Source organism: Rhinolophus sinicus, linkage group LG03 (genome assembly GCF_036562045.2).
Source record: "Rhinolophus sinicus isolate RSC01 linkage group LG03, ASM3656204v1, whole genome shotgun sequence".
NCBI lineage: Eukaryota > Metazoa > Chordata > Mammalia > Chiroptera > Rhinolophidae > Rhinolophus > Rhinolophus sinicus.
Genome location: NC_133753.1, coordinates 177435283 through 177460267, shown reverse-complemented (window position 1 = coordinate 177460267; position 24985 = coordinate 177435283). Strand labels below are relative to the sequence as shown.

The following is a 24985-nucleotide window of genomic DNA, read 5'->3' as shown; positions in this document are numbered from 1 at the left end:
GCCGGACCCCTTCAGATGTGATATGAAAAAGACTCACCTTTACTGGGTAAAACTATTGAGATTTTGGTGGTGACTTGTGGCTGGGCCCAGCATCATTCTCCTGACCGCCCCAGGGGCTCAGCCCAAAGTAAAGCTGGAGAGAGTCGTGCACAGACTCCGTTCCTCTGCTATGTGTGACCCAACACTGACAGGGCAACTCACATCACCTCCCTCTGGACTTCAGGACTCTTTGCTAAAAGAAGATTTTATTTATACAGTTCTGGATTTTAAACCCTTTTCAAAACTTAAAGCCCTTTCCTTCAAAGAAATCTGATGTAGAGACCCAAAATAGAAAACAGAAAAATATGGCGATTCCCTAGTTGAATGAGAAGGCGGGGGAGGGGCAGGGACCCCACACAGTCAACCACTCTCCTCGGTCCCTGAGAGCTGAAGCCGACATAATTCCCTTCATTTCTTTATGCTAAACAATACTGGAAACAGACAGATTTTTCTGTCCCTATCTTAAATGATTCTGAGACCAGGCAAGAATATAGGAGCTGTGTGTTCTGGACATTCCTTTCCTGGCAGGATAAGGCTGTCACTCTTGTAAACAGCTTAGATATCAAGACTAACAGCTTGCTTGTCAAGACGCTGACCTTGCTGAGCCCACCAATCCAAAGCTATGCTGCCATAAACTCTTCCCAATCCCAACCATTTCCTCCCATACAAGATCTGCCTAGAAATCACCTACCCCAGGCCAGAAAATCCTATAAATGCCCTGCCCTGACTTCCCTGTTATGCGATACTGCTGAGCTGGCACTCACTTGAGCACATCTGATCAACCTGGCTTTGCCTGCTCAACTGGTCGTCTTTACAGGGTGAACAATTGGCACCCCTGAAACAGCCTCTGATACGATGCTGCAGAAACACTGTTTTTTAAACACCACTATGTTGGATGAATCTGTTAAGTCCCACTAGCTTTAATATTCTGCTTTAAAGTCCAATCCCGATTTCTTCCCAGTACAGTTGCCCAGCTCTCTAGATGCAGTTTCTCTTTATCTGAACATATAAGACCAAACATTAAGGGAAGGCATTTGGCACAAGGGTCAGCCCTTCCTTCCCTGCCTTCTCATCACATCCAGCCCTGAAGAGTGACATTTAGCATTACCCAGAACTTCTCCCCTTACAGTATCAAATCAGTTGCCACCCCCAAACCTCCTTAAAGCTCTGTGTGTATAAGCTTGCCCTATTAAAGGAGGGAGGGAAAGGGGCTGAGATGAAGCATCTGAAAGTAGATCATGTCGACCAGAAAACAGAACCAGGAGTGGGACACCATTTAGATCCCCCGGGGAAACAGGCACAGGAACTGTAGCCATGAATGACCTCGCCAGATGGGTCAGTGAGGAAGCCCTCACTCTGGGAAGTTTCCCATCATAGCCATAACTCAGCTTGAAGACACCACAGGAATATCCCTTCTCAAAGTGGACTCCATGGACCAGCAGCATCAGCATCCCCTGGGAACTTGTTAGAAATGAAATTTCTGGGCGCCACTCAAGACCTACTGAAGCAGAAGCTCGAGAGGGCCACTCAGCGATCTGTTTTAACAAGCCCTCCAGGAGATTCTGGTGCACGGTCAAGTTCTAGGCTCACTGGTATCTTAGAAAATACAGCCCTACTTCTTTCCTTTTACAGTGATGAAAACAAAACAGAGGCCCAGAGAGACTGAGTCACTTGCTTCAAAACCAAACAGCTCCTTGGGGCCAGGCCCAGGCCAGAACCCAGGTCTCCTGTGTCCTGAAGGCATTTCATCTTCCACCACACAGTCTACGCAATGGCCACCAAACGGACTCAGTGTACAGTAGTCACCAGAAAAGGTCCATAAGCAAGGGGCTTAGGCAGCAATCTGGTCAGAGCGGGAGTGTCCAGGGACTAATCTCAAAGTCCCCTGTACCTGGTGAGTACACTGGTTTCTCTCACACTGTAGGCTTATGTGAAGTGGCTGCCAGAGCGCTGCAGATATGGGCTTCTAAAGAAATTCAGGGGCTCAGCTCCAAGTCTCCAGTCAGTTGACCACCTAGAAATCATCGATGTATCTTTAGTACCTCACTAAAAATCATCCCTTAGGTTTGGCTCTCTGCACTTCACAAAGTGCCTTCATGCTCTGAAGCCACATGAATTCACCCTTTGAAAAGCCATGTCCAGAAAGCTGCCTGGCAAGCCCTTCCCTCAGAACTTGGATCTTCACCAGCTGCTATTGTGTCCTTCTGGCTCCAGGGGCAGCTCCTGGCTCTGGTCAAGTCAGCTTACCAACCTCCAGGCAGAGGCTCCCACAAAGATTCCTCTTCTCACCTACCCTGCAGGGGCGTTTCCACCTGACCTGCTGGGGAAACAGCAGGGAAGCAAGACAGCATTGGGCTGGGAGCTAGGAATCAGGGTTTCCCTGGTCCTGAAGGTCTAGGTCAAGGTCAGGCCCAGCCTGGAGATCTGGCCTGGGATGATCTGTACACATGTGTGTCCCTGCATTTCTGAATGAATTCAAAGTTATCCAAGAGCAGGTCATTCAGGCTTGTGTCTCTTTTCCTTCTCCTATGAGGCATTTCACAGCCTTGCAGCTGCCTCTCTAGAGGAGGAATGTAAGAGCCATTTTCTGACTGTGAATAGCTCTGCTTTGAAGAGAGCAAACCCAAAGCAAATCAAACATTAGTTTTACCCACTGTCCTGATGTCTCAGTTTCTTGGGTATTTCCATTTGCCAGACTTCCCAAGGCCTTCAATTATAGACACTTGAGTGTTAGCTCAGGGTTTATTGAAGGGAGCTCCTGGTTCTCTCTCCAAGCCAATTCCCTTTACTGTCTCTCTGGCCACACTAAGCCGCCTTTTAATTCCTCAAACAAGCTAAGCTGTCTGTGTGTGAGGCCTTCGTGTATTTTGTTCCTGGAACATACTTTTCCTGGGTTTTGAGTGGATGCCTCCTCCATCCTCCATTCTCAGCCTGCCAGCCCTACAGGCCATCCTGTACTTCCCTTTATCCTCTGTTGCTTCTCGTAGCTAATTCCATTTTGCTATTTATTGGTTTGCATTGATTTCTGATATTTATCTGTTTTTTTTTTTTTTTTTATCTGTCTTCCTGTGAGATAGTGGGCTCCCTGAGGGATGCTGCCTGTTGTATTCACACCCTACCCTCAGCAGGCAGCATGCAGGCACTCAGTCCGTATCTGTATCTGCAGATTGAACACAAGCACCAAGATGGCGGCCCCTCATATTTTCTAAAGAAAAGAACAGTTACATTTAACAAAAATTGGCTCTAGGTCCTGGTGTATCTGTGAAATGCTCAGGTGGCACGTAAATGAGTTTTGGACATCCTGTCTCCTTCCCAGGGCAGCCCTGAGACCATCCTCCTCCCACAGAAGGAAGCCCCATCTCTTTGTATGCTGCTGGGTTTCCTTAGGCTGGAGGAAGTTATTCAACTCGGGATGTTTACTGAAATAATACATTTCAGCTGAAAATCCACAGGCTAAAAGAGAAGAAAGGGAAAGGGGAGGAGCAGAGCCAAGCACTGACTATGAAAAGGACCCTGTGAGGAAGACGGGAACAGAGCCAGTTTCCAGCAGGCCCTGTCTGCTCTGGGGGGAGATGCTCAAGCTCCAGCCCTCGGTGGTACGTGGACCACACCTGAGAGAGTCAGCAGAGACGGAGGTCAACCCAATGATTGTCAGTGCCCACGACCTCCCCATGCTGCCCCTTTCCCTCCATGGAGTTAAGACCTTTACGCTCACAAGCCCTCTGCCCTCTCAGTATGCGGTCTGCTCACAGGCATTTGGGGGATCAGTCCATTCCTGGACCCTCTCTGCCGAGGCCATTTGCTCTTTAAGCCTCACTTCTCTTCACTGAGGGAAGGACAGTGTCCCTGCTAGCAGGGACTCAGGTCTCAGGTTATCACAGGCTCTTCCACAAAACCTCTTATCACCCCAGGCTGGGAAAGGTCATGTACTCCATGGGTAGCTCAGACTGTGTGGAATAGAGGGAAGGCCAATTGGAACAGGGATGGAGAGAAAAAATTCTAGAATCAAATGACTAATGTCAAGTATGGCTGAGCAAGTCCTTTAACCTCCTATTGTGATGATATCATTTATAAAGTATTATATTACAAAATAACATGTGTCATATACATATACATGTGTGTGCATATATATGTGGATACACATGGATACATATACGAGTATGTGTATATGTAAGTACGCATAGGAAAACTGACGCACACAACAGATAAAGTGTTAATACTAACACTGTGTGATGAGAATATACTGGTATTTTATACTCGTTACACTTGTGTGGAGTTTCCAAATGTTACATGATGCAGACGTGACTTACAGAATCAGAAAAGAGTTTAATGGGAACATAACAGTGCACGGGTAGATATGAGATCCAGGGGGATCATGCTCTAAAGTTGTCTGAAGGATCAGAGGCATTGCCCAAATGAACATCTGGGATTCGGGCAACTGGCAGGTTAGGCAGATCCTGTTAGCAAGTGGCAGAATCTCCCAGAGTTTCCCTCAAATGAAAGAAAGAGACACGGGCAGCAGAGAGATCCACAACACCTCGCTTCACGCAGTAGAGCAAGGGGGTTGAAAATCAATTTGTGTGCATGCGTGTGTGTGCGTGTGTGTATTATGAATCACTGGTACAGAGTGTGTAGCTTTTCAAGTAGTGCTCATTTAATACTCAATTTTTTAAAGCAATATAATTAAGGATCAGTCTATACGCAAAAATTCAATTCTGGAATTTTAAGCAAAAGTCATAGTGTAGAAGGCTCCTTTCTTCCACCCTGATGATCTTCACCACCCATCCAGGGTTAGAAGGGAGATCTGAATATTTCCAGGTCAAATGGGATTATACACGGTTTATGCTTATAGTTGCAAAAACAGCAACTCTGTGACATTCTATAAGTATCAATATCACACAAAACCACAAGATGGCGCCACTAGGCTATTAAAGTCTGTTGGGTGGGTGGGTGGGTGTTAAGAGTTCAGTCCTGGGGCTGCCGGATGGCTCGGTTGGTTAGAGCGCGAGCTCTGAACAACAGGGCTGCCAGTTCGATTCTCCCATGGGCCAGTGAGCTATGCCTTCCACAACGAGAATGAGCTGCCGCTGAGCTGCCAGAGAGGCAGCCGGATGGCTCAGTTGGTGAGAGTGTAAGCTCTCAACAAAGTTGCCAGTTCAATTCCCACATGGGATGGTAGGCTGTGCCCCCTGCAACTAAAGGTTGAAAATGGTGACAGAGCTTGGAACTGAGCTGCGCCTTCCACAACTAGACTGAAGGACAACTACTGGGAGCTGGCCCTGGGGAAACACACTGTTTCCCTATACCCCCAATAAAATTTATTTAAAAAAACAAAACAAGTTCATCCTTTTTGGAAGGGGTGAATGGACTTCTGGAAAGCTGGGAGGTGGGAAGAATCAAGGATCACAGAACCTTTTTTTGTTGTCTTCCCTATGTCTCCTCCTGCTCTTGAACTTGCTCCTTTATGTGGTTAGGGTTTAGTTTAAATGCCTATTTTTACTTTTCTTATACAATTTTAATTCATTATCTTAATCTCTAAGAGGAAGGATAAAATCTGTAATTTTATTACTTTCTTAAATAACAGGAAAATATGCTAAAATCAGTCAGTGGTCTTCTAAAGGCTGGTTCCCAACTCTGATCTATAGGAAGCAAGCATCAAAAGACAGAAAGTCCCTCTTTCACCTAATTAGATGGCAAGGATTATTTCATTGGGAGCCCCCACTTCATGTAATGTTTTCTACTCTGGTATGATGTCATTTAACTCCACTGATATGTCTTAAGTTCCCAACTGTGGCCATGAAAAAAAAGACAGGCAACTTTTTGCACGACACTTTAACTTTGCTCATGTTAATAACCTCAATATTTCCCTAAAGCTCTTCAGCAATGGAGAGGTCTCTACCTTAGTAGTGATAGTCAAAGGTCAAGTATGATGCTTAATAGCCTGGGAGTCAGACAAACCCAGATACAAATCCCAGCTCCACACTTACTAGTTGGAAAATCTTTGACCTGCCTCTGTTTTCTCATCTGTAAATAGGGATAGTATTAAAAATGGTCTTAGAGGGTTACTGTGAGAATTAAATACATGATATCTGTAGAGCATTTAACTCAATGTCATAAATACAATAAGTGGCAATTTATTTTTAACCATTCTTATTATGAATTAATAAATTCCAGGTTCCCCTCTGCTTATTACCTTTCTTTTCCTCTATAGTGAGTATTGAAGACAAGAAGCATACACACAGGAGCTCCTGCTGCCTTGTCATGCTATCCTAAGCTTCATTCAAATATGCTCAGGTATGGTCTTTATCTAATGCCTTAAAAAGGAATAAGACAACCAGGAGAGGGAGGGACATGCAATGCAGCTCAAAAACAGGGGCCAATAATGTCTACTAAGATGAGGGGTCAAGTCCCAGGAGCTCAGATAAGGCAGTAAGGAGCAAGCACCTTCTCAAGGACTAGACTGCAGATCTAAACTTGAGGACAGTTAGAAAGGCAGCACTAGTGATAGAAATAAGACCCTCTGTCCTAGCAGAGACTGTCCGGTAAAAACATGCCAAAAGTTTGCAGATGGTTTGTGACCCTGACTGAGAAATGTTAAGACTGCATCTTATTAGACTGTGTGCTATTTCAAATAAGACTATAAATTATTCCACAAATACACAAAATTTATAGGATTTTAAAACTACTCAGATTCACTGTCAACTTCAGAAAATTTGTTCTTCAGTAGAGGTGACAAAAGGTATAATCTCATGTTCCAACTCTGACCGGCTGGTAGTGGCTAGAGCTACAGATGCATTAAGAACCATTCTAGGGCTGCACCCGAACTGAGCAGGATAGGGTGCTGTGATGGATTAGTGATGCCTGCCCAAACACCAGGAGCCAGAAGCAGCAATGCATGTGTCATATACTAACCATATTTCTCTTCATTCAAAATCTAATTATAAGCCATGCGGAAAGTACCAGGAAAAATAAAAAAAGGTGAATACTTACCTCATATTAGAATGGGAAAGAACCTTGCAAGCATAAAAGAAATGAAAGAATTGCAAAGAAAAACATCTAAACAAAAATATGAAATATCTGGGTATCAAAAACTATTAAAATTTAAAAAAAACAGGAAAAGTAGTTTTCGCAAATATGACAAAGGTATATTTATATATGAAGTTGTCTTATTAAGAAAAATGTTAACAATTAAGAAAAATTACAAAAGAACCCAGAGAAGATTGTTAAGGAAGAATTCTGCATGACTCAAAATCTTAAGTTACAACTGTGCATACTTATATTCAAGGAAATAATAAGTAGAGAATTAATGAGAAAAGATATTTTACACATAAAATTAGAGAAGATTAAAAAACATACATTACTCAATGCTAGCTAGAATGTAAGTGGATATTTTTACATGTTGCCTTGGGAATATAAATTGCCTTTTTGTGAATACTTGGAAATATTTCCAGCAATTCATTTATAGAAATCTAATCTAAGGTAATATTTTAAATGTGGGCAAAATGTACAGCACAAAATTAATAATCATACAGAGTTTTACTGCAACAAAATTTTTTGGGGAAAAATCTAAATGTCTCAACTAGAGGAACAGTTAAATAAAATTTGATCTATCCAACTGTGGAATTTTAAGCAATCCTTAAAATTGTTTTGAAATATTTTTAATAACTTGGGGAAATGTTCCTAACTTAAGCTTCATAGAAAGATTTTGCCCAACCCAATTGTGTGTTTCATAATTTATTGTAGTGTATTATATTTTTATCCAATATTAAATTAAATTATATTGTCACAGTGTACGTCATATTATAGATAATAAATAAAATATCCATAAATAGTGATTATTTTCTGCTTATGTGGTCATGAGTAATTTTTATTATTTTGCTTATGTTATTCTGTATTTTCCCTGTAAAATAATAATATAGATTCATTATTTCTCTTAATTAGAAAAAAAATTAAATGTAATTTGATTAAAACTGTCACTTAAAATTTTTTTCAGGCAAACTAATCATAGAAAAGATTCCTAGAGCACGATGGGCCAAAACACAAGTTCAATAGTCATGCAGACCTTAGTCACTTTTAATAATGTGAGCTTGGGCAAGTCACTTCATCTGTCTAAGGCTCAGTCTTCTTATCTGTGAAATGGGGATAAGAGTGCCTACTCATAAGATAGCTGTGAGTCTTAGGTCAGAGATATTCTAAGTGGTTAGTATTGTGCCGGGCACACAGGACATACCAGATAGTCTGAGGGAACTGGCAATCAGCTTTGGATGAATTGGTCTCAGCCAATGAGAGTGGCTGCTGCACCCAGGTCCTTATATTCCAAATAAATGTCAACACAGCCATGCTTTGTGCAAGTCCAGCCAGCTTTGTGGGTGGCCAAAGGAACACATGTGAACTGGAGTTTCCAGACAGTCATCATCAGTGCCATCTCCTAAACCGTCATTCCACATGTAGCCCAGGAGGCCTGTCAATGAGACAGCTGCTACCTACCAGCCCCATAATAGAATTCAGCACCTACTGAGCTCTTCATCCTCTCCAATTCATACAGAAACTTAGCCAAGCAAGGACTATGTACATTTTACAGACGAAGACAATGGCATTCAGAGAGCTTCAGAAACTTGTCTGTGGTCACAGAGCTACTCAATGCCAAGATTCATGCCCAGATCCATGTGATATATCAAAGCCTGGACTCTCCTACCACCATCAACACACCCACTCACACTGAGCTCTTAACATCGGATTGCCTCTGGAGGATGGCTGAGCAGGCAGGGAGGGACGCAGCCACTGAGCAATGTACAAGCCATCAAAGGGAGTGCAAAGGCCTCAGTTTCCTCCTTTCTCTCTACTCTATAACAGAGATATGTTCCCCGCTTCTCCTGCTAGCAAGTGGAGACAAACACTCCTCTGTCTCTCAAGTGAAGTAGCCATCACATTGTTACTCCTGGAGTATTCTGGAGTGAAACCTGCCCCCTCAGGCAAAGAGGGACCCCTCAGGCTCTGCCTGAAATGCTCAAAGTGTTTCTGGGTTAGAGGGGAGGACACAGCCCTACTAAACCCACCCTCAGGAATTACAGAAGAGGACAGAGGCACAAAGCCCCTGAAAGGGCCAGCAACATCTGCCAGAAATGCCAGCTGACCAAAAGAACTTTCAGCTTCTCTTGACTTTAACCAGTTTGAGACTTAGTCACCATAAATTTTTGAGCAACAATGACAAATTTTTTAAATTTTAACAGCAGCAGCAGCTAATATGTATCATGCATTGGATTTACTGTTCTAAAATATGTATAGCTTTTTTAATCCCTCACAAAAATCCTACCCCCTGAGAGTGAATTTTATGAGACCAATTCCCCAGAGTGATTCATGAGTAAAGTACGCATGCTTAGGTTTAGGGTCGGTGAGGAAGTGGGATGCTGCCCCAGAGGATGAAAACCCCCAGAGGCCTGAAAGGAAGGGGGTTGGTGCCAAAAATGCAGGGAGCAGGCGGGAGGGCACTTCCTTGAAAGAAAGATCAACTGGGGTATCTGGTTGGGGCTGGAGAAATGCCCCAGAGCCAGGCTCGAGGAGAACCCATAAGGCACCCTGACACCATCTATCGCCCTTGGCACCCAATTTCTACAGCAACATGTTTGATTTCTGCCAGGGCATACCTTGCTGCAAAAAGCCTTGACAATTCCTGCTAAAATCTCAGGTCCCTTGTAGGTTCTCTTGATTTTTAACTGATCTGAGAACTAATAAAGTGTTTTTTTTTAATAACAATAAATTTGAAATCATAACAACTAACATGCACTGAGCAGTTCCTCTAATATATTGTACATGTTTTAGATCTTTGAATCCTTACAACAACTCTTACTGATGATGAAACCCAGGCATAGAGAGGTAAGTAATTTGCCTACATCCTTTTTTTAAGGACTAAAAGAATGAATGAATGACTGCACTAACAGCTAGATCAGTAGTTCTCAAAACCATAGCCTGCGTCAGAATCATTCAGTGGGTCCCACTCCCAGAGCTTCTGATTCAGTAAATCTGATATGGGGCCTGAGGATTTTAATTTCTAACAAGTTCCTCCTGGGTTATGTTGATGCTGCTGACCCGGGGAACCACACGCTTTGAGAACCGATGGCCTAGATGAGGGGTCAGCGAATTTTTTTATGAAAGGGCCAGACAGTAAATGTTTTAAGGTTTGTGGATCAAGAGGCAAAATCAAGGGTATTATATAAGCAGTCTCATAGTCATTTGAAATGTAACCATTTAAAAATGTAAAAAGGTGGCAGGACGAACTTGGCCTGCAGTGGAGACTCTGGACGCATGCCTGTCTTGGTCCCTCCATGGACTCCTCCCCACACCTATTTTCTTGCTCTTCCTAAGGACCCCGCTGCCTAGTGGCCTATAAAGGAAAGTGCGCCTAAGCTTCAAGCTGCTGAGAGGCCAACCAGCGTTCAGCACAGGACAGAAAGTGGCAATGTCGGTGGCATCAATGCCACGAAGGAAAGGAAACCCCTTTTGGAGCTGACCCCAAACCTCTGGGCGTCCTGGTCACTGCGAATTTGCCATGTTCCACACTGACAATTGGAAATAGATCATGTGTTTGATGTTTCCAGGACCAGATAACATTGAACGTTATCTATGGTTTGTTTTCTTTGGGAATAGAAGATTCCTATAGCTTTTTAAAGATAGTAATGATGATAATAAAGATCCAAATTAATGTAATCTGCTTGGAAAGTATATAATTCTTTGCATATTTTAGATAACCCAAAAGGGGAAGATCTGGTACCAAGGTTATTTTATATTTATCAGGAGGGCTCCACGTTCTGAATTTCTGTGCTCACGGGCGTTCATTTTTTTAAGCATTGACTTTTATCCCTGGTGATTACAAATGGGGAAAGAAAGCACAAGCCTCCTGCGGAGAACAACCTCCCCATTTTCCCCAGGAAGTATACAAAATGAGCAGTGTGAGAAGACATTCCAATCATAAGCTCGACCACTGTCAGGTAAGCCTGAGTTGGCCTTCTACTACCACACTATTGGAGATGTGTAAAGAATTCCCTGACTCATTCCAGTTACAGAGAACATGACTCAGAACCGGCCTCTAGCATGTGATCTGCTGGGGGATAACAAGGTGAGTGGTATTGCTTTTCATGACATGCCTGGAAAGTTCTGCAAAATAGATTGATTCAACTTCAAAGGTCTCCAGCAAGGTCTAAATGAGCTGTCAGCATGGTCCCCTCAGGGTCCGTCTACATGAAGGCTTGAATGCTTTTTCTCTGTGAAATCATCTTATTTATATCATACTCCATGGGATGGAACTACAAAGCTGACACCCCAACCAGCTGCCAATGTGCGCCCCTCTACTTCCTGAGGAAAAAGAAATGAGATTAGAGAAATGATAAAACAAAAAAAAGGAGGAGAATGTGTTAAGCACTGCTCACAGTACCCACTCTCTCTCTGCTGTTCGAGTGCAGTGGGCTTGCTCTCCAGTGGTGTTTGGCAATCTTTTCAGATGGGCACCCAATGCTGGGAAGCAGAGTGCTGCAGAGGAAAGATCTCGGTAAGGTCAGAGGAACGGGGTGCTTCAGGATTTCCTCCCAGGGTGTCAACTCTGTCAAACGTTGGCCACTCCTCTTCCCTCATTAAGGTCCCCCATCACTTACTCAAAACCCTTGGGGTCAGATGTGTTAGAATTCATAATTTCTGCAATTACAAAAGTACCTTGGGGGTTGGCTGGGGAGAGAAGGAATAGGGAGTTGTTGTTTAATGGGTGTAGAGTGTCAGACTTGCAAGATGAAAAGACTATATATAATGTTACTGAACTGTCTACTTAAAATGGTTAAGGTGGTAAATTTTATGTGTATTTTATCACAATTTTTTTTTTTTAAATCTGGATCATATACTCTAGGTTACTGGACATTCTTCGCAAGGTCTCGAGTGGTACCCTAAAATCAAACATGGGGATAATTCCACAACAAAAGGTGCACCTCGTCTCACTAATTAGGATAAATGAAAATCATAAGCAGCCTCACAGCAATTCAGGTCACATTCTGCCACCAAATGAGTTTGCTGAACACTGAAATACTTTTGGTTTTCAGGGGCCTCTGGATTTGCACTAGCAGCTCAGGAACTGTGAGCCCGTAACACCCACTCACCCCACCCTGCCCCACCTCAGTATGAAATGTTCATTCTCCACAGTTTACAGAAGAGAAAATAGAAACAGGAAGTAAGAGGAGGAGGAAAACAGTCACTTGCCCAAGGTCTACGAGCTCCTCGGACTTCAAATCTGCCTGGTTCCACAGCTGAGGTTTCACCTCAACATAGACATGATCAACAATGATATCCCAAAGAAGTCCCTTGACGTTTGAACAAGGAATTCCAGAGAACTCAGCCCAATCTGCGTGCTAGTGGAAGGTGTATGAAATGCAGGCATGTGGCAGTTTCGACAATGGCCTCCCCCTGGCAGGGCCACGACCTGCTCTCTCCCCAGCCCGATGTGTGTCATCCTCTGAGCCAGAATCATGAGCAGGATACCACTGCTCTGTCCCCAGACACTGCACTTTGATCTTTTGTTACTCAGGCCTGCAGTACAGGACAGCCCCAGCCAGGGAGCTCTTGCTCCCCTTCTCCCCAACACTAACAATCTGTTTTCAATTGGGTCTGTTCCCCAGAGATAGGAGGCATGCAAGTTAAAGGTATCTTTGATTCTCTCAACCTGACACGGCTCCTGCGTAGTCCCAGGAGAAATGAGAACGAGAGCTCCGAAGCCAGACAGAGCTGACGCAGAAAAGCTTTGGCTCTAGTCGCTCACGTCTGAGGTCAGCTGCTCTGCCCTTTGGTTAGGAATGGTCCTCAGTTGCAGATATTGTATCATTTAATCTTCACACCAGACCTGCATGAACAGCTGCCTGTCTTCTACACATCCACACGAGCACCCTGGGAAAGTCACGTCAAGGTGCTGAACTAGCTGAGGAAGGACGGCCCTCAGGACCTCAGCGCTTGCTGAGCCCATTGGGAGAAGCGCTAGGGACAAAGGCTTGGTTTTCCTGAGGTGCTGGTGAGAAGGGCTGACTCCCAGTTCAAGTCTTTCTGAGGGGATGGAGTGAGGGAGGAGCCCGCTTCACAGAAAAGGAGCCCTCTGCCCCTTTGTGTGTAAACGCAGCAATTCCCTCTGCAGTGCAGCCTGGTGTTGGTGCTGGTGGGCTGCTGGCAGGGTTGACAACAGCACTATTCTTAGTACAACTTCTCAGCAGGGGAAGCCTTTTTGTCTGAGGGGCTTGGGCTCTCCCCTCTCAGTCAAGTTAAACAAAGAACTCCTCTGTCGAGGGGAGAGAATACATTGGGCTTTCAACACGATATATTTAACAAGAATGGAAAGAACTCCCATAAAATCCAGAGTCATCACAGCTGAACAAGCAAGCAGTCTTTGCCTCCTGGAGCCAACTAATTGCGTGTGTTTACAGACACACACACACACGATAAGCAAACACATACGCATACCACGTAAACATACACACACCACACAAATACTCTACACATGAATACACATATAGACACACACACACACATACACCATACATATAAATACACACACACACACCCCACTCAGGCTGAATTTAGCTAAATCTTGAGGTCCTGAACTTAGAATAACAGCCCCACTGTATTTGGCATCACTCAAACATACGTGGAGTCTTTTTTACTAAGCACCACATTTCAAGAGACGTGTGTGAATGAGTATGTGCATGCATGCCTGCGTGTGTGTCTGAGTGTGTGTGTGTGTGTGTGTGTGTGTGTGTGTGATGGAGCCATGCCTGTGTAAGTAGGCCCTTTCATCTTGCTACATCATCACCCTCTCACCTCTTTTTCTTTCCAGATATTAGGGATCTTGGGTGCAGTCTCAGTTTTTGGACTGCCACTTCTTTCTTTTCACACTCTGACTTACAATGACAGCCCAAATATATCCACTAACTCATGACCTGAAGCTCTACTGCCTCAGTTGAAGGGGTCCTAAAATGCTGACCCCAGCGAGCCCTCTGTGTCAGCAGCCTGTGCTCCTGAATTTTAGGTATGGCAGCTTGAGATGCGGCACTGGGGTAAAGGAGGCAGAAGGCCCAGAGGGAACAAGCACTTGGGAGCCACAGCCTGGATACCGCAGAGACAGGTCAAGACCTTGTTCTTGTAAGTGTGAGATACCAGCGTGTACAAACCCACTTGACAGGTTTAAGACCATAATAGTATGCGTGAAGAATGTCAACATTGCTATATTTCCAGATACTGCTGAATAAAAACAGAAAGAGACTCATAACATATGAGAGCTTAAAAAAATCCTTTCCTTGAAGATCTTCCAACCCCTTCATCTTACTGATGAGGAAATGGACCAGGGTTCATGTAACTTGTCCAAGTTAGAGGATGACAATGCTGGCATAGAACATGGTTCTCCTGACTTTTAATCCGTTTCTCTATAAATGCTACTGTGAAAAAAAAACACGTAAAACTCATTTGCTTATATATGAGCAAAACTAAAAATAATAATAATAATAATTACTTTCTATGGTTAATTTTACAGTAATCTTAAGCATATCATTAATATGTGTCGGATTCATTTCAATTTTTTGCAAGCAAAGTAACTCTAAACCCAGGGCCAGCGACATGATTTGCAGAGTTTGGGGCAAAATGAAAACACAGGGCCTACCCAGGGCCAGGTAAGTCGATCTTTCCTCCCCATAGGCCGCACCCCAGCACACAGCAGATGGGCGACCCCCCAGGAATTGCAAACACTACACCAGGATATAGTCAGTATCTGGATGGGAGGCGGATGAGCAGTCCTTCAAGTTGCCAGCTTAGGATGGGGCGGACCACTGCCATGCCTCACCCCAAGATACTGTGGGACTCACACCCAACCCTGAACTTTACCATGTGTGTGCCCAGGCTCGTGCTAGGGACGGAGAGCAACCATGGAACACGCCTCCCCCATTGGTGCGACCTGGTCTCACTGGAAAGGTCAGGAGGGCCCAATGGGCCAGGGAGAAAGTGGCCAAGCAGCCACCTGGGAAGGAGGGATGTGGCAGGGGTAAGAACCTATCTGAGCTGAGGCTCCAGGCCCCTGGCATGGAGCTGTCATTCCATCAGCGTTCACTTACAAAGCACAAATTCAAAGACACAATCATTAAGAATTTCAAGGCAGTTACTGCATAGCCTGAAACCCCAAGCACAGAACTCCTCAGAGCATGACCCTCTGCGACTACACTTGGTCACACACCACGAAGCCAGCTCTCACTAAACCTGGTTGTCGTGTGTACAATCTTCTGTTGCTCCTGCTGCATAACTAACTGTCATCAGTTGAATTCATCGAGGCTCACTGTGCAGGCCGGCTAACAAATGGACACTGTATTAATCTGCTATGGCCACCATACCAGAGGCGAAGGAGCTCAAACAACAGAAATTTATTTCCTCACAATTCTCGGGGCCAGAAGTCCCAGATCAAGAAGGCTGCAAGGGTTAGTTTCCTCGGAGGACCCTCTCCTTGCCTTGTGGGTGGTTGTCTTTTCCCTGTATCTTACACGGTCTTCCCTCTGTACATGTCTGTGTCCAAATTTTCTCTTCTTTTAAGGACACCAGTCATATTGCATCAGGCCCACCCTCACAATCTTCTTTTAATTATCTCTTTAAAGATTCTATCTCCAGAAACAGTCACATTCTGACGTGCTGAGCGTTAGGACTTCAACACATGAATTTTCAGGGGACACAACTCAATCTATAACAGACACCATTCCTTGAATGCTGGATATTCTGTAGAAGTGATCTCAGGGAAAACGGCTCCCTAAGAATTTATACCCAGTCAATGGCTTATGCCAAGCAGGGCTTCTCTAATCTTCCTGATAACATACGTTCCTCTGCTATAAACTCTTACAGCATTCATCACAATGCCCATGTACATACTATTTTATATTTTTTGTTTACATTCTCCTCCCACTAGATTGTAAGTCCACGAGGGCAGGGACCAACTTGGCATGTTCAGAGCTGCATCCCTTAGCACCTGGCCCATGGAAAGCACCAAATTAATATTTCCCAAAGGAAAAAAGTTCAATCAATGATGCATAAACCAATGTAAATAAAATTCTGGAACTTTCTAATCCTTGGCTTATTGACCCAGAAAACATCCTTGGGATCTGCTTCTCTGCCTTTGGAGGAGAGGATTTAGAGCATAAAGTGCATTAATAATTTCCTCAAATATTTGATTTCAGATCTAACAAGTAAACTTCTTTCCCCATAAAGAAACAATTTTATGGTATTTATGGGACTTCCAGCTGCTGCACAGAAATAGGACTGTGGGGTGGGGAATACTTGTTTTCCCAAACACTGGCATGAAGCAAGCTTACATAGTTAACAGTGAGTGCTGCCAGAAGAACACATCTGCCTTGCCGCAGAGACTCACAGGACTCCCGGAACGCTGAGACCCCTAGCCCAGGTATGATGGTTGTGTACTCCCACCTGCAGGACCCTGCTGCAAATATACATCATTCATTCATTCAATGGACAAACATTTATCAAACAACCAATTATTATGCATCAGACACTGGGCTTGATACTTAGGATACAAAGAGAAGTCTAGTGGTAGAAATAGAAAATAAATTCAACAGGATAATCACGAATGAAGCTGTGATTCATTCATTTATTTACTCATTCATTCAACATTTACCAGGTGCTCATTACGGCAGGCTCTGCCCTAGGCAGCAGGGATACAGCAGAAGTGTCTGCCTTCCTGAGCTGACATTTTCGCTGGGCAAGAAAGATAATAAACCAATAAACCAATAAATAGATAAAATCACATCAGATGATAAGTGCTGTGGGAAAACCAAACAAAAACAAACAAAAAAAAACTAAGCAGGATAAAAGGTGTACAAAGTGACAGACAGAATGCTAAGATAGTGGTCAGGGAAGGCTTCTCTGACTGTGTGATTTTGAGCAGAGATTTGAATTGCGTGAGAGATTGAGCCATGAAGACATCTGGAAGAGGAAGGAGTGTTCTAGGCAGAGAGAATAGTGAGTGCAAGGCCCCGAGGTGAGCCACATCAAGCAATACCTCAAAAGTAGGGAAGGAGGGGGAAAGTGGCAGGAGGCAAGGAAGAAGGCTGCCAGGGGCCACATGAAAATGCAGAGTGAGCTTGGGGAAGGGACACATTGTGCTTGTAGGGCAGCTCATGTAGAGAAGTAGGACCTCACAGGAGGCAGCATTTAAAACGAGACTAAAAGAATGCCAGCAATTTGTCTAGTGGACTGGCTGAGAATTTGTCTTCCCATTCCCCACAGGAAGCTGAAAACCATGTGTGCTGTCGGTTCAGAGATCACCACTCAGCGTGCTTGTGTGGCTGCAGCTGCGTCCTTGGCCCTCTCCAACTATACTCATTTGCCAAGGCATCTGCTCTTCTTTACCTCACCTAGAGAGCACAGCTGGGCCTTCCGACCTGAGGTCTCTCTCAGGCCTCCATCTCTACATTGTTGCCTGGGTTGGTATTATGTTCACCACTGCATTCCCATTTCCTAGAACAGTGCCTGGCACAATGTAAGAGCTGCTTGAGTAAATGAATGTCACTTGCTTTCTCTTATCCATCTATCCATCCATCCGTCTATCCATCCATCCATCCATCCATCCATCCATCCATCCATCCATCCACTCATCCATCCATCCATCCTCTTTTATTTCCCAAAATAAGAATTTGAAGTAGTCATTTTCAGCGACAGCCTCAGGCCACAACTCCCGACCGTTGCTCCATTTTTGTCTCTTGTGTATCCTCTTCAACAGCGAGCATCAGAGTATACACTTAATTTCTTCAGGAAGACGTGGGTATTCTCATGGGTTAAACTGGCTCCATGTAGGTAAAATATAAGTACATATTGACGACCATATAGGTAAAATATAAGTATATATAGTAACTACCAAATAACAACCAATGAGCTACCAAATGCATCATAGATAGTAAGTTCAACATTTTTTAGTTCTCATCGTGGCCAGGAATTCTGGCAGACTTTGGAGACACACCTGTGAATAAGCTGACATGATTCTTCGCCTTGTTTAGCTTTCTGTCTAGAGACGAACACAGACAGATATTCATAACATGAGAAGGCCTGTGGCAGGGGAAGTAGCTGGTGTTGAGTCACAGGAAAGCATCTAATGTAGACAGATGGTCAAGATGGTTTTCTAAAGGAAGCCATGTGTAAATCCCAAAGAGAAGTCAGTAAAGCATTTGGGGAAAATGAGTTTCAGGCAGAAGGAACCTAAGTGCAAGGACTAGAGAAGCGAAAAGCAAGCTTCTTTGAGGAATAACAACTAGTGCAGGATGGCACAGGCTACATTTTGAGAGATAAGAGATGAAACTGGGAAAACAGGCAAGAGTCACACAGCGAAGGAGTTCCTAAAACATATTAAACACCCGTGTCTTTATTGTTAGGGTACACCGACAGCCTTTCGGCACGGGAAAGCTACGATCTGATCTGTGTTCTAGAAATTTCTCTGACTTCTAATGGGAGAGACCCAGGGCAGGGAGACTAGTTAGAGGATTTTGCAATAATCCAAGTGAGAGGTTATGATGCCGAAGCACACCAATGCCCTGGGGAAAGGCAGACGATTTAGAAAGCTTTTTAGGAGGCAGAAATGATAGGACTTGGTAATGTGGGTTAATGAAAGACACAGATAAAGAGGAAAAACCACATGAAGAGTTTGTTTGCCACACAGAGCTCTGAAGCTAGAGGCTGAATCTTTCATTTTTTTAGAGACAAATCACTGTCCTGTTAGGGACAATATCACTGATGGCTGCAATGATGAGCAGACAGGATGGGGAGGAAAGATCAGACAGCTACCTCAGGCCTCTGCTGGCAGCAGGAGGAAGCCAGGCTGGTCAGAACAGGATAAGCCTCTTCCTGTCTCTACCCAAAGCACATGGAAGCACAGGAACGACCAAGGACAAAGCTAGGTCGTCAAGATAACTTGTCCATTTCCCTGCAGATTTATGGGATGTACTGCAGATCTTGGAAACTAACATCTCAAATAACATTACTTCAGAATTTGGATTTGCTGTCCTACAAGAGAAGCATTTTGACTTGAAACTGACCCTTTGCTCAGATTGATCCAAAGCCCCTTCCCAGCCTAGAATGCACTCCCCAGTGTCCTCTGCCCTTCCAAATTTTACCCGCACTTCAGTGCAGTCCAGGCCACTCCGACAGTGTGTGCTCAGCCCAGAGCAACCTAGAGGAGATCAAACGAGCAGACGCCATGTTTCCTCGGGAAGCTGTTTCCTGTGTGGTGATGGAAACCTATGCGCTTGAAATGAAGGAACAAAGGCAATGATTGTCAAGGGATGAGGAAATGCAAAGAAAGGAACTACCATGGAGAGATCTGGTGAATGAATAAAGGCTTTGACTGGACATGTGAGTATCTCACAGTGACCGAGCAACTGTGTGGAGGCATCTGGTACTCTGAGTTCTTCCAGTCTTTGTCTTGGATCTTACCAAGCAAACATCACCATTTTATCTCTCCATCCAATGCATTAATTGTCTCCAACAATCTTCTCATCCCTCTCATTGGTAAAAGCTTGAAACACTTCACCAACCCTCCTAGCAGTCCTGAAAGCAGGTGATCAAAAACAATATGCCACCTCACTAAAAGAAAAAGTGCAGAACACCAATTTAAATGTTAACTACCGCACAGCAAAGCAAATCGTGGATCACTGGGGAGTGGCTATAGCCATAAGGCAATCAGGTAATCAAGGAATTCAAGAAAGGAATTACCATGGTGAGGTCTGGTGAATTAATAAAGGCTTCTGATTTGGCAGATTGTAGCAAGGAAGTTTGCTGTTAATCAAGGAAAACTAATAGTGCATTTTAGACTCAATATGGAGTGTGGTGGTCATTTAGAATCTTCAACTAACTGGATTTCCATGAAATCAGAACAAAAGTATAAACACCCCCCCCTCCAATACTCTATCAGGCTAGTAATCTAATGTGCTAATTAATTCTAATGAGCTATTGTTAATGTTTTTATAACATTTAACATGTTAATATTTAATACTGTTTGTAAATGCCATTTAAAAGGCAGCTCAAAGATATCTGAATTTCCAAATTACTTCCAAATAATAAATCCACTCAAGACTTTGATTTCTTGCAATATGGTAGACTAGATATCCTGAAAAACTCTCCCATTATTAGGCCCTTAACGATACGTAAAGCATAAAAAAAGGAGGGGGGTGGGAATAGTTCAGAGGCCAAAAATAGAAAAACAAAAAACAAAAACAATAGAATTCAGAGAGAAAAGCAAAAGATGCAGTGTGCTGATGATGGTCTTTTTTATATGTCCACTTTGCAGGACTACAGTCCTCAGTTATTCCATCAAACACTGACCTGGGTATTGCTGTGATGATATTTTGTAGGTGTAATTAAAGTCCATAATCGGTTGACTTTAGCTAAAGCAGATCATTCTTGATAATCTAGCAGGCCTTATTCAATCAGCTGACGAACCTTAAGAGCAGAGTCGAGGCTTCCCAGAAGAAGAATTTCTGCCCACAGACAGATGTTTCAGCCTATACTTGAGAGTGGCAGCCTGCCCTTCCTGAATGGCTGTCTATGGATTTTGGATTTGCCTAGCCAGCCCCCACTATTGTGTCAATCAATTTCTTGCAACAGATCCCTTAATATAGACTCCTTATCGGTTCTGCTTCTCTGACTGAGCACTGATTGATGTATGAAGCTACCTGCTCATCTGGGGCATCTGCTGCTCCCTCCTTTTGCTCTGAAGAAGAAGCAAGTTTAGGACCTACATAAGTGCAATGTCATATTGGAGGCTAACTGAAAAAGTGCACCAGAAATCCAAGAAATAATTAAACAAACTTAAACTTGGCTCTCTGGGTTTCGACTCTGGGCACGGGGGGAAAAGTATTCATGGACTATCTACAACCATAAGCCATAGATCTGGGGTTCAACTTCACACAGAATACATGTAACCTCAACATTAAGCACAGAGAGATAACACTTCATATCCAACAGACAGGCAAAGTTTAAAACGAGAATACTGAGTATTAGACAGAATATAGAACAATGCAGACTCTCATTCACGGCTTCTGAATGTCAACTTTAGAGAGCAATGTTGCATTATCTGGTAAAGTCATAGTTGTACATATCCTATGCAATATTGATTTAATTCCACCACTACTAGGTATATACCCTTGAAAACTCTCTGAACCTGTGCTTTAAGAAACATGCAGAAGAGTGGTCTTTGCAACATAATGTATGATAGCCCCAAAGTGCAAGCAATTCAGATCCATTCTGAATTGGATCTGTGAAGGTTGGATCAAGTGGAAGAGTCACATATTGGTGTACGACAGCAGAAAAAATGAATAAATTATAGCTACAGGTCCTGACACAAATATCATGTAGAGTAACAAATAGTAAAAACATCCAATACATTCATTAAGATTCCATTTCTCTTCACAGTCTTACCATATATTATAAAGATGAAGCCAGGACTGGATCCCTACTTACCCATGTCCTATTATCCAGGCTGTTAGCTCTTCAGATCAAGAACTATATCCTATTCCTAACTGTATCTACAGAAGCTAGGAGAGCAGCAGTCTTAAAGGGGATACCTGGTAGATATTTGTCGAATGAATCAATAAATTTTAAACACAAAAATACATGCCAGGAACCAGGCCCTGTGTTTCTAGCCTAGAATCCTGAGGCATGAAATCCCAAACTCCGACCTCACCTGCTGGGACCCCTTTCTGCCACAGAAACAGCTGACCCTGCCGCTATTGCCATCTGACCTATCTGACTACTGTTATCTCCAGCTTCCTAAAACCAAAGTTCCACCCAACACTTCCAGCCACTTAAGTCCCAGTGTGACACATTCCTGACAAAAAAACTAAGAGAAAGGAACTTGTCATTGTCAATAAAATGAGGTTTTGAAAGTTGCTCTCGATTTAATTCAGGCAAGCTGTATTTTCCCACCACTTAAAGCGGATCCCAGAACATTGGAGAAAACAAGAACTGTGGCATGGCTGGCACATATAAAGCTCAGAAAAGCAAACAAAACCAGCCCACAGATTAAGAAATTTTAGTTCAAACTGATCAAATCAATAACAGAAGAGCATCACAAGAAAGTCCTGGGGGTAAAAAGAACTTAATTACATTAGGCTGTATTGCTAAGGGACTTGCTGTGAAATTCCTGGGCTCCCTTCCATGAAGGAAATACCTAGAACTGAAGGGTCATATTTTAGGGGGAAGTAATTGATCCATTTTCTCCCCTAAAGTACTAGAATACTTTTAAAGTAAATCTTTGTTTTCAGGATCAGGGGTGTTCCTGCTTTGACTATGACAAAGACAGATGCTTTACACAAGGAATCTTTCTTGATGTAATCACAGTGATTTGGTCTTGCAACACCAACTAATCGAGGCGTGTAGTGTATCTTAGTGTGGGCTAATGACCTGGCTACTGCTAGTTAATGCCATCCTCTCTGCAGGGGGACGTGGTGTAAGAACACTGCAATTACCTGGTTCAGCCAGATCAAGAACATTGCCGTATACCAAGTTTTTAAAACTCCAAATGTCATGTACACTTTGAGAATATTCACAAGCACATCAGACTGTTCTTGAATCTCTAGCTATCGCTGAAGCACAGAATCACGCTCATTGACTTAGGAAGGGCGATGGTCACATACTCGTACAACTGACGCTTCCTCAGCATCTAGAAAATGTACATTTGTTTTTTCTTTCGATCAGGGTTATGGAAACGAGGGGCTAGTCTAATCTAGTTTCATCTACTTGGCTACAAATCACTCTCAGTTTCATTTCACTTTGCACCTAACACTATGTTGCATACTGTTTGGGGATGGAGTTCCTACTCTAATGGGGCTATTGAGACAGTTGATGAAACAAAAATTCTATTCAAGGAAGAGTTCAAGAATAAACATGAAGGAATATAAAGCCCCAGGCATAAGAGAATCTTAACATCTGAGCGTGGCTATATTCTGAACACCAACTCCTTGAAGCTTTTGAAAAATTCTCTCCCTCCTCTGAGCCACTGCTTCTTTGGTGAAAGAAGGTGGCTGCGGTAGGCACTCTCAAAAGTCCTTCCCGCAGAGCTGTACAATGACGACATTCTGCGGTTTTAATTTAAGCAAGTATAAGAAAATATGTTTTAGAAGATGTGTATGGAGAAATTCACAACACAAAGATGGTTCCAAGATGGGATGAATCAGAGTTTTCATAAAAATGGTAAGTCTTATGGTTAGCCTAGAAGCTCGATAGTGAAATGGTAGGGCAAGCACTGTAATTGTGGTGCTGTGTGACCTAACGGGGGCATGATACTTGTAAACTCTGCTCCTTTCCCATCCATGTCTTCTGCCTTCATGACTAAATGCGTGCCATCCTCAAGTCATTATTCATCAACTCTATCAACAGGGAAACTGTAAGGGAGAGAGGCATTCAAGGGGTGGGGGTGGGGGGTGAATGAGGACACACCTAACTCATTTCACAGAACAACCATGTCTACAGCAGCTAGTATCCAGCCACTTTCACTGACTGCCTTAGTAACTCTCTCTGCCATACTGATGAGCCCGTGATCTAAAAATATTGAACACACACAAACTGTTCTCCTTCTTCCACTGTGTAACAGAAATTGGGTAATTATCCAGCTGATTGGATCAGGGACAAACAGAGTCCTAAAAATTCACATTGAAACCAAGTTATCTGGATTGGTACCTTTATCAATCACATCAGCCAGAGAATGTGTCTCTTGCCTTCTCTTGGTACTTGACAGAAGGAGCTTTAAACAGGACATTCTCTAATTTAGGACAAAGTTACAACAGCTTACTAAAGTTCAAGAATGTAGACAGCGTCCATCTTTGTGCGCATAAAACATTATAGACTCGAAAGTTTCTTGTTGCTTACATATTCTATTAATATTATAGAAGAAACTCCCAGGAAACTTACCATCTATCACAGGGTCTGGGTGACGTCTGTAGAGAAATTTGAATACTTGAACCTTTGTCCTTTCATTCTCCTTTCTCTAACTTGGAAAGCTCAACTTCTGAGTCCTCTCAACCCCTTATCAGAGCGTTCCTGCCCTAATTCCTTCATCATCTATCTATTTTCCATTTGAAGTCCACAGTTTCCAAATATTTAAGACATAAACAATATTATGGATTCCTTTTATTAATTTCCCTCCTCACCCATTATTTTTTTGTCACTGAAGAAAGGAGGAATGATACAATATTTAAGAAAATGCCCCAGTTTCCAGGGGCTCTTTATGCATAGACATACACATTAAAGAGAATGTGGGAGTTGCAAGGAAATAATCTGGGTCAGTTTATCTCTAAAAACTACCTGAAACTACCTAGGATGGACTTACTTTCAGAATCTGAATTCTTTATCAATGAATAGAAGCAGTTTAGGTCATTCCAGGGGCTTTAGGGCAGGAGACATACCTCACTGAATTAAGCACAAAGCAAACAAAGCACAGCCAAAGAAGTGTAGCTGAATTCATTGTCTGATAATGTGTTGATATTTTTTTCAGTTTCTCTTCACACATCATCAGCATCATCAAACATTTAAATCTGCCTTCCACATGCAGATGACAAGCTGTCAATAATATTCCACACTAATGTATTGCAACATAGCTGATACGGAAAATCATTTCTTTAAACTATCTTCCTCTATGGGGTTCAGAAGAGTTTTTTTTAAACCAGTTCACCACTATGAATGTCATATGACTATCATCAACCAATGTGGCATCGATGTAAGAGATGCCTTTTTCCCTTCCGATTAAGAACATACAGAAACCTGAGCATAGAGAAGTGAAATGATTTATACAAAGGTGCAAAATTTCTGGCAACAGAATGGGGAGAAGATACCAGATTTGAATAAGCACAAGTTATGTTGGAATAAAGCAGTAATAGAGCACACAGAACCCAGGAAG

At 43.2% G+C, this 24985-nt stretch overlaps 1 protein-coding gene across 1 annotated transcript in view; it reads right to left on the bottom strand.

The window, feature by feature from the left end:
* Nucleotides 1-24985, bottom strand: part of ADAMTS12 (ADAM metallopeptidase with thrombospondin type 1 motif 12) — a 273919-nt gene that overhangs the window by 166469 nt on the left and 82465 nt on the right. The window lies entirely within an intron of this gene.